At 42.4% G+C, this 9,633-nt stretch overlaps 1 protein-coding gene across 5 annotated transcripts in view; it reads left to right on the forward strand.

Annotated features, from left to right (window-relative positions):
- The window catches only part of cep112 (centrosomal protein 112), a 133,248-nt gene extending 123,982 nt beyond the window's left edge, over positions 1-9,266 (forward strand). For 4 of the 5 annotated variants that reach the window (XM_023348408.1, XM_023348411.1, XM_023348410.1 and 1 more), the window contains 2 exons: positions 4,246-4,397; positions 9,180-9,266. The gene's annotated coding sequence lies outside the window, so the exon portion shown is untranslated. The remainder of the gene's footprint in view (positions 1-4,245; positions 4,398-9,179) is intronic. The other variant, XM_023348409.1, reaches the window with a different exon arrangement.
- The last annotated feature ends 367 nt before the right edge of the window (positions 9,267-9,633 follow it).

Raw genomic sequence — 9,633 nt, forward strand, 5'->3', positions numbered from 1 at the left:
GGCTATGAAACAGCAATGGCTTTGAGTGATCTGAGGACAAGTGGGTTAGAGGCTATACAGACTCTGTGAAGAAGGCGCAGCAGGTTGTGTTTTTGTGATTGTGGCAGAAATCCGCCATCAGATGATGTGGGCTGAGCAGAGGGACAGAGGCGTTCAAGACAGTGTGGGAGGTTTGTCTGAATCTCTGACCCTCTGTCTATGTCTTTTTTATTTATCTTACTCAGTGTCTGCTTTTAATGTGGCTGTGGATACGCAGACCACAGGGACATCCATCCATCCATCCATCCATCCTAATGAAAGCTGAAAATGCTTCTGTCTGTCTGTTCTTAGCCAGACCTTTAAAGGTGATGCAGTTAACCTCGGCCTCTCTGAAACCTCAGTTTGATCAGACACCTTCAGTGCCACCTCACCGAGCCGCGCTGAGCCACCAAATGTGTCCATTGCCGATGCTGTGGACTCCCACATAGTCTTGCTGTTTTGCATTTAGATTGAAGAGAAGTTTGCTTTCAGTTTAAAATGCAAATACAGCATAAGTTATGTAAACAAGTGAAAAATTTCTGCTGATTTTCGACATGAGGTCAGTGACACGATGAAGATATTTAGGGAAAGTGTTTGCACAAGATCTCGCAAAAGTATGGTCAAATTCTTTTTTATCATATTGCAATTACTTGTATTGGTGTCTTATGTTATAGGCTAACATATAACATGGAAAAATATGTACATCAGTGCTGTCCAAAGTTTTTGTAGTGGATGCCGAAACAATCAGATCCTTCATGATTGGTTTGGTCTATTTTGTTTTTTCCTGCCTGCCTACTTTGATGCTGGATGCAGTATTGCTCATTTAATAAAGTTATATAACTGGGAATTTTATCTTGTAGACAACAAAAAGTTATATAATTTTTTTTAATGCAGTTTTTTTTTTCAATTTTCTTTTTACCTACACAGCAATAACATACAAGATGAGGGAGAAATAGATTGTTTTCTTTTACTAAAGACAAAAAAGAAATCCTACAACTGCTAAGATCTCACACCACTCCATTTTGTTCACATTTTGTGAAGAAGGATGTTGCGCTCATTTGTTCTTCAGAGGTATACATGTTGGTCCCCAATTGAACCGAGTCTACCGGACTATCGGCTGTGCTATTGGGCCAAATTTGGTCCATTTTTCAATTAAGAGTTTCGCAAAATTCTTTCAAGGGTCACAAATGGTTCCCCAGAGCCACAATCTGGGCACTCCTAAGATAAATACTTCTTTTGCTTCCGATCCTTCCATGATGTGTTGCAGTGCTACGTTTCCCCTCCAACATCCAGCCCAAAAAGATTTGTTCTCATTGGACCTGAAAACACTCTTCTGCATGTTTCCTGTGTCTCCTTCCTCAAAGGTATCGTCTTTATCTTCTCTATGTGTAACTTTACATGAGACCTCTTCTGTCTTTCTTCTTTAAAGGCCAGACTTGTTAAGTGCATGGGGCAACAGGAAGTATCAAAAAAGATACAAATCTGGCCTCTGATGTGTGGGCAAGCGAGTTAATCACCTTTCCTAGTTGGAACGAGGGGGTTAGGAAGAAGGCCAACGGGGTTACGGTGATAGATTAAGGATGAGTGAAGGAGTCCAGGTTAAGACTGATTCAGAGACAAATTGCCGCCCTGTCAATCATGGCAGAACTGGGGCGTCTGGCCTGTGAAGTGCCTGCATGGTGCTTGACTGCGAGCGGCAGAGGAAATAAAAGTCATTACTGTCAGTGTGGAGTGAGCTTCATGGCCCAAACGGGATTAAACAGTGCATCCGACATTGTTTCTATACATTGGTAGACTTAAAAGTCAAGCGCAAAATAGGATTAAAACAAGGGGAAAAAACCAATAAATAACCTTCAACACCCACCAACCCCCCCCCCTTCTTCTGCTGCTGCCTTGTATTTCTTCTCTGCCTTATTTCCCTACCAATTCCTTTCCTTTTTCATGTCTCATTCTCTTTCACCTGTCTCCCTTCCAATTCCACTCTCTTTGACACGTTTATCTTCGTCTTCTTCCATCTTTCACACTCTCATCCCCCATTATCAGAATTTACAGGTGAGGCGCCGGCTGCCGCTCGCTCTCACTGCTTTCATGTTTGACCAAAAAAAGAAAGAGAAAACATTCTTCTGGGGCCAATTGGCGCCTGAAATCCAACTTCATTCCCCTCAAACTGAACCCTTTCGAAAACAAACCCCCTGCACCACTGGCTCTTTTATTCCCCACTTCTTCCTATTTCAAAACAGCCCCCATAACATACTTGCGAATTGTTGCCCTTCCTTAACTTTTAAGGCTATTATGCACCATGTCCGACTTCAAAGCCTGTCTTAACTCCACACTTTAATTGTATCTTCCCCAACCCGCTGCGTACTATTTGATTCTGCTGACAACAGCACTTCTCCCTCTCTTCTCGCCCCATATTTCTCATGCCAACGTTTGGTCCTGGCTTAAGTTGACCCATTGCGCCATCACTACCACCATCACCATCACCATCACAGCTCCTCTCATCAGCTTTAGAGCCTTTTGTCCCCCCTGTTGTTACTCACTTTGAAGAGGTAGTCTTCCATTTCCTCTCTCTCAGCAGTCGATTGTCTCCCGGGGTGTGTACACACCAAACAAACTTGAAACAGTAACCCCCTGTCCTGCACTGGCAGACTCCTACTCTTTCTTTATCTTCTCTATGAGCAAGCTGACTTCCTCCTCATGGCTCTGGTTGATAATTGCCATAAGCTTCCCTCTTGGTTTCATTTTCCATTGTCCTCCCCCAAATTCTTGGCGCTGGCTCGAGATAAAGGGATGAGCACTTCAAAGGGGTTGCTGCGAAGAGTTTAACCCCCAAGCCGAAAAGGAACAGCACACAATACTGTAATTGAGAGCGAGTTACTGATCACAGAGCTGCAGCACAGAGAGGACGGCATGCCGAGGGGAGTGTTTATGGCTACCGCTGAGGCGGCCGGCAGCACTAGCGACAGGTTGGAGGCTACTTAGTTGTAAAAACCTCCGCCCGTCAAAGCTATCTGATTGTTTGTAATCTGATACGTCTTTCAGTGAAGGTGTAGGCCACTTGTGACTCACGGTCATGTATTTTATGTGATATATTAGTAGATGCTCCTGGAAAAAATTAAGTAGCCACTATCGTGAAGACCAAGGAACACAGCCAACGGGCCAGAGAGGAAGTTGTGGAGAAGTTTAATGCAGAATATAAAGCAATATTCCAATTTTTTAACATTTCACAGAGATCTGCTCAATCCATTATCTGCAAAACAAACTAGTGTGGAACAACAGCACATCTATCAAGTCATGGTATCCACCTTACTCTTAGGAGGGCATTGAACAGAGAATCAGTCAGGAGGCTCATAGTCACTCACTCTATCTGGAAGGGTGACTATGAGCAAATTCATGTGCTAGAATGACCCAGTCAAAGTCCAGATCTAAAACTAACCAGGATTTTGTGGCCCGATCTAGAGCTGTTTTCCAAATAAAACATACATGTCAGCCCTTGAATTGCAAAATTGCTTTAGATAGGTCCCAAAAGCCCGTAGCTGTGCTCAGAAGCTGGGTCAGACTTTAGAAAGAGTTAACTGCACCCCAATATTTTGGGGTCCCAAAGGTGTTTTTTTTTTTTTTTTGCTTTTTATGAATATATAAGATATTCAAGTATTTGAAAAAGTATAACATTGTGGTTGATTTTTTTGGGAAAGATGGAGTTATTGGCTAAGGGACAAACTAAACCTAGCATGCATCAATTCATGCCTGCTGATATATAAGATTGCTATTAATGTACTGTAATTTTTATTAGTAAAATAATTTTCCTCAGTGTATAGGGCACCAAAACTGGCTGCAGCCCAGGGATCCACATCCTTGTAGATCCGGCCCTTGTCAGAAGGTCTTTCTATGAAGCATTTCATACATTTTTCAGACTTTTTTTGTAAGAACAAACTTTCACTTCTCAGTTATGCACTACTTTCTTTGATCCTAAAACCTTACATTAAACTCTGTATTTGTAATGTGATAAAATGTGAAAATGTTGAGGGAGGATGAATGTTTTTACAAGGCACTCTTTGATGCACACAAGAAAAGACTCGCCTACTTGTGATTTATATGTCCCCTTCTCTGTCTATTTGTAGGAAGTCAGAGCTTGACCTGTCCCTGTAATAAAATCTCCCTATAAACGGAGAGTAACATCCCATAACCTCTCTCCTTGAAGCACTCTTTTCAAACGTCTTTTTATAGGGGAAGAAACCAAGGACAACCCAGGTCCCAGGCCGGGCACAGACCTGGGGTCAGCTCCTGAGGGGCAGCAGGGAGGACCTGACCCGTGGGGACCTCCCAGGAACCGTGCGGGGAGCTGACAAGGCAGGACATGAGGGCCCGACTGGCCCCAGGTACTGGCAGGGGGTCCCCGCCATCACCATGGAGATGGTTTTCACCCTGGTGTGTTATACTGTCAGAGGTCAGCCTGGGCCCTTCAAAGTTAACAAAGGCTGACATTGTCTGAACAGGACTCTGAATATTAGCTGGATGTGCAGATAGTTTTTATGAGATAAACTTAGCTTGTGTAGGCTAGTTTCTCTCATCTGCGGGTCACACAGCTCTTCTTTTATTCCACGCCAGACTGATGTTTTATATTTTCTGATCAGACAAGCTTTTCTACAAACTCTTGATGGTCGGTGGAAGCGCCTGCTGAAGCTCAAATACCACAAGCTGTTGCTCTTTAACTTGGGACAGTAAGTTTGATGTTTGGCTTTTTTACTTTTTGTTCAGAATGAGAACAGAGAGAGTTTGAAGGCAATGAAGTGCCCTTTGAACGATGAGTAATCCCAGCATCACCGTTGCCCTCTGCAAGAGAAATTTCCCTTTTATTATCCTTGATGGGAAGGTAGGCATCAAGGGAAAAAGTTTCACAGCACCTTTAACAAATGGGTTGATCAAAGCGTTTGCTGTCTTTGTACTGTAGTATTCGGATCTGTGTCTACTGAGACTAGAAAGGACCAGAAGCACCTACTGACGCTCTTTTAAGAATGTATCCAGTCATGGCGAAACAAAGGCTCCCCTGTGGTGGCCCTTTAAAAGCTGCACAGATCCAACCAAAACGCTGTTGATGCTGGTCAATAAACGCCACTATCATTGATAACAAACATCCACACTTAGTGGATGTTTGTGGGATCCCTGAGACCATTGAGGGATTTTTCTCTTTCAATATTATCAGCAGTTGAAGTTATGAACAGATCAGAGCTACTGAGAGGAGTGAATCATGTGCTGCTTAGATGAAATACCATTTGTATGGCAATCATTTGAGCATTTAGTCTATACCTTCAATATTGAGATTTTCCTCTACAAGTTGTTATGAAGATAAAAGACCATGTGGTTCTAAGTTGAACTGGGTTGGAACCTCCAATCCAACCCAACACTTTTTAATACTTTATGTTTATTTTTTTACATTCAGGAGCAAACAGATGAGAGCTAAAGCAAACACATTATAAAGTAGGCCTTGTGATTTATAAGAAACAGATCCAGGACACTAGAAGAAATAATACTTGGTACAGGATACAGACCACACTGTCTCACTACTGTCTCCTTCTGAAGACATTTTGGAAAAGTTTATGTTTTATGGGTCTAATTTGTAATATTTAAACTGACAAATGAGATGCCAAACAAAGTGCTGACCCTTCTTTATTCTTTTGATTATTAAGAAACTAAAGTAGTACCAGGTTCCAAGCTGACCTTCAAATATTCTGTATTTCATGCAGAAAAATCCAATCTATATTTGACAAGTCTCAGAGTATTAGAGGTTTTGAAACAGAGATCATCTTTGCTGATCCAGATGCTCAAATGAATAACTGACTAAAAACAAAATATGAGGGTGGAAAGCTTTAATTTTTATAGTTGGAAAATTTGTGGGGCATATGAGTTCTTTTGGCTGTTGTATATGAAAGAAACCCAAGATGTACTCAGCAATCAAAGTTTTTGTACTTGTTCCTCTAAAACTCCAGCTGCTTTCATTTTTAACCCACTAGCATGACTTTGACTGGATCAGTATTACTGTAGAAAGGAGTCTTTTAAATCACTTTAGTGAACTTCTCTTTGGGAACTTTGTTTTGATTCTGCCGCATCGAAGAGATTTCCAGCTTTAATGGCCTGTTTAGATCGTCCCATAGAATGCTAATCATATTTAAGTTCAGGCTTTGACTAGATCATTCCAAAACCGTAATTTTGCTTTCACAAGAAATTCAGAATTTTGTTTTTAGGCATGAAGTAGCAAAGCAACCTCAGATCATCACATTACCACCATCGTGTTAGATTGTCAGAATGATATTGTTGTTTTTGGAACTCAATGCCGACCTGCCAAAAGGTTTCAGTTTCATCTCATCAGTCCACTGAATAATTTCTCAGCTGTTTGGTGATCACCAAGACGCTTTTTGATAAATGTGAGACTGTCAAGTGTTTTTCATTTTGTAACTCTCCCATCAATGGTTTTTTGGTTCGGTCTCATTTTTAAATGGGTATTTTGTGAACTCCAGGATAAGTCGTTGATGCGTGTTGGAGTAACTTTGACCTCCTGGAAAGGTTCACCACTGTTTCATGACGTCTTCAGTTGTGAATGCTGGCTCTCTGTTTCAAGTTTGTTTGCCTTAGAAATGGCTTTGTAACCCTTTATGATGTGGTGAACTTTATTTCACACGTGTTTTTGAGTTTCATTTGCTTGAGGAAAGATTAGTTGGTTTTTGAGAGTTTTTACACTACTTCATGTTGTCAGACACCTTCTGTTGAATAAATGCATTGATTCTGTGGTTCAGGCATTGATCAGGACTGTATGTGTCTAGTGGAAAAATGTGGGTAATTCACAATTTAGCAAGAGGGAATAATTACTTTATCACTTAGGACCAGGTTGATTTGGAAAATGTTTTTATCTTAATCAGTTAAATAATCATTTCCGAATTGCATTTTGTATTTACTCTAGTTGTATTTGTTCCATATGACAATTTGTTTGGTGGTCTAAGCATTTAAATGTGAGTGGAAAAAAGCAAAAACATTGCTGTATCTATTTTGAAAACTTTCCAGAGATGTTACTTGACAAAAGTATCTCGAGTTGGTGTCTGTTCAACTAGTGTCACAAAAAAATGTATTACTTTAAGAAACTTTCACTTTACAGAGGAATTGAATAAATGTTAAAACAGCTTGCCATAGAGTTCTGAAAACTTTTCCTTTGCTGAGCAGATGTCTCATCTGCCGTGTCTGCATGCTGCCACTGGTGGGAGCTGTGGAGTAATAACCGCTCTTGCTGTTATGGTTATTCAGCATGCTGCTCAATAACCTGGATAATGAATGAGATGTAAAGTGATCATGCCATTTATTATTATCACAATGTTTTTTTCAGCTTGATTACAGAGAACATTTGAAATGATGAGTAGATCTTTTATTCTCGCTGCAAGGACACTAATGTGATTCTGTCTTGTCAAAAGAATGTCGCAAGCAGATTAAAATGTATTTTTTTTACTTAATCTTGCATTGCTACTTTTTCATTACATACCCGAAATGAATAAAGAAGACCTAACTTGGCTGTTCAGGAACCCTGACCTCTGTATTAATACTCACCTCCACGACTGTACGTGGGGTTTATTTGAATTTCACAAGATCTGTGAGAGTTTCTGAAGAAACAAACTCAGTGTCTTTAAAGTATATGTGGCAATAGAGGGATTGTAACGACAATGCTGTTGAGGCGGCAGATCAGTTACTTCTGACGCTCCAAGCCCTCAGGGAGTTGGCTCAAGATTGCTTGTCTTTGATAAGGTCCTCTGCTGGAGCTGCAACTTCGCGATCTGGGAAGATATTGTAAAAAAAAGAGTTTACGCCTCACCAAATAACCCGAACAATCGTTAAAGTATCCCTCACATCGCATGAGTGAGATATACCTAAGAGTGTTGGATATTTGCCTTTGCTTTTTTTATTCCGGAGGAAGAAAGCTGCGATTGTTTTTTATGCAGCTGCCAGGACCAGGCAGTCGGTTCCTCACTTTGAAGTGCGCTGCTCCAGCCTCTCGGTTCAGTTGGTGTTGGAGTCGCCTACAGGAGAGACCTACGGTGCGGCATGGCAACCTGAAGGCGCCAGGGAGGAGGAAAAGAAGAAGGAAGGAATAGAGAAAAACATATATTTTTCCCCTCTTTTTTTTTTACTGCACTTCTATGTTCCTAACCGTGTTTGGACGCCAGCAATGTGGATTATAAGCGCTTTTTGTGGAGTTTAATTTGAGGGGGAAACGAACTCGTGGATCGATGGTAAGTTGGAGGACTGCGTGCCTCCTCAAACTCGCCCCCATTGGAGTTCCCTTTGATGTGCCTTTGAAGTAACGTTCAGGGGGAAATTGGCCACTTTCCCCCAGTTTAGACACTCAAACGATGCGCAGGTTCGAATCTGTGCCACTCACTTTCCTCTATTTTCGAAAAGGCTTGGTTTAAGACTTAAATATTCGTGAGAAGATTTCTTAAGAAGTAGCCGACCCGAGTCTTGTTGAGTAATTCCTCCCCCACAAGATCAGAGACTTTGATGTTCTTGGGACTTTTCTGTAATTTTCTCCATTAGAGAAACTGAAAGGGTGTTTTTTTTTTTTTTAATGTTCGGATTAAAGTAACTCAAACGATTTACCACAGAGTGGTCAGGAATCTCAGGTGTAAGTAATATTTGAGTGTTTTCGCCCTAAAGCCAGGGGGAGTTGAACTCCCAGTTCACTATTTTGGTCACGTTTTCTCATCTCTTTGGGTTGATCGATGTCCTACAGGTACTAGAGAGAGGGAGGCTTCATTTTGGTCGCCCCAGATGAGATGGGGAGAGTCCTGGGAATGAGAAACTAGAAAGTGACAGGGAGGGCAAGAAGACACGTCTGTGCGTAGCGCTTGCCCATTTGAAGGTCTCGTTGAAGTGAATCCAGTGCATTCTTTAAATCACTCGATCCCTTATTTCTTCTATTTTTGTGGAAGTCCCATTGCTTTTGGGTTAGATGAGAGAAACTCCGCTTTATGTAATGCTGCTGCAGCGGTTTTTTTCCCCTTCTTTTTTTTTTTCTTCTTTTTTTTTCCTGTAAAATCCAGCAAAGGCTCTGACTGCGTTCCTCTGTCTCTTTGAAGTCGGGGCGGATCTGGTTGTGATTAGATCAATACTTTGTGTTTCAGAAAGAAGACGGGCAGCCTGAGAGAAGCCCCCCCGCTGACACAAGAGAGTGAGGAGATTACAGTAGGAGCTCAGAGGAGGCGATCAGCGCTCTCTCTTGCTCTATCTCCTGCTGCTTTCAGAGACATGAGCCGGCCGCTTATGGACCATATCGCCAGTAGTAGTTTCCGCGAAGATGCCCCTCGACCCCCGGTGCCAGGGGAGGAGGGCGATGCTCCACGCTACCCCAGCAAAGCCGCAGTGATGAAACCCCTCGAAGCCCCCAAATCCGCTCTGCTCGCCGGCTCTCCGGGCTCCTCGGCGCGGAGGAACGAGGATGGTCTCGGAGAGCCGGAGGGCAGCGCCTCGCCGGACTCGCCGCTCTCCCGCTGGACGAAGTCCCTGCACTCCCTGCTCGGAGACCAGGATGGCGCCGTTCTGTTCCGGACGTTCCTGGAGCGGGAGAAGAGCGCGGAC

The sequence above is a fragment of the Xiphophorus maculatus genome, chromosome 16, assembly GCF_002775205.1.
Source record: "Xiphophorus maculatus strain JP 163 A chromosome 16, X_maculatus-5.0-male, whole genome shotgun sequence".
Lineage (NCBI taxonomy): Eukaryota > Metazoa > Chordata > Actinopteri > Cyprinodontiformes > Poeciliidae > Xiphophorus > Xiphophorus maculatus.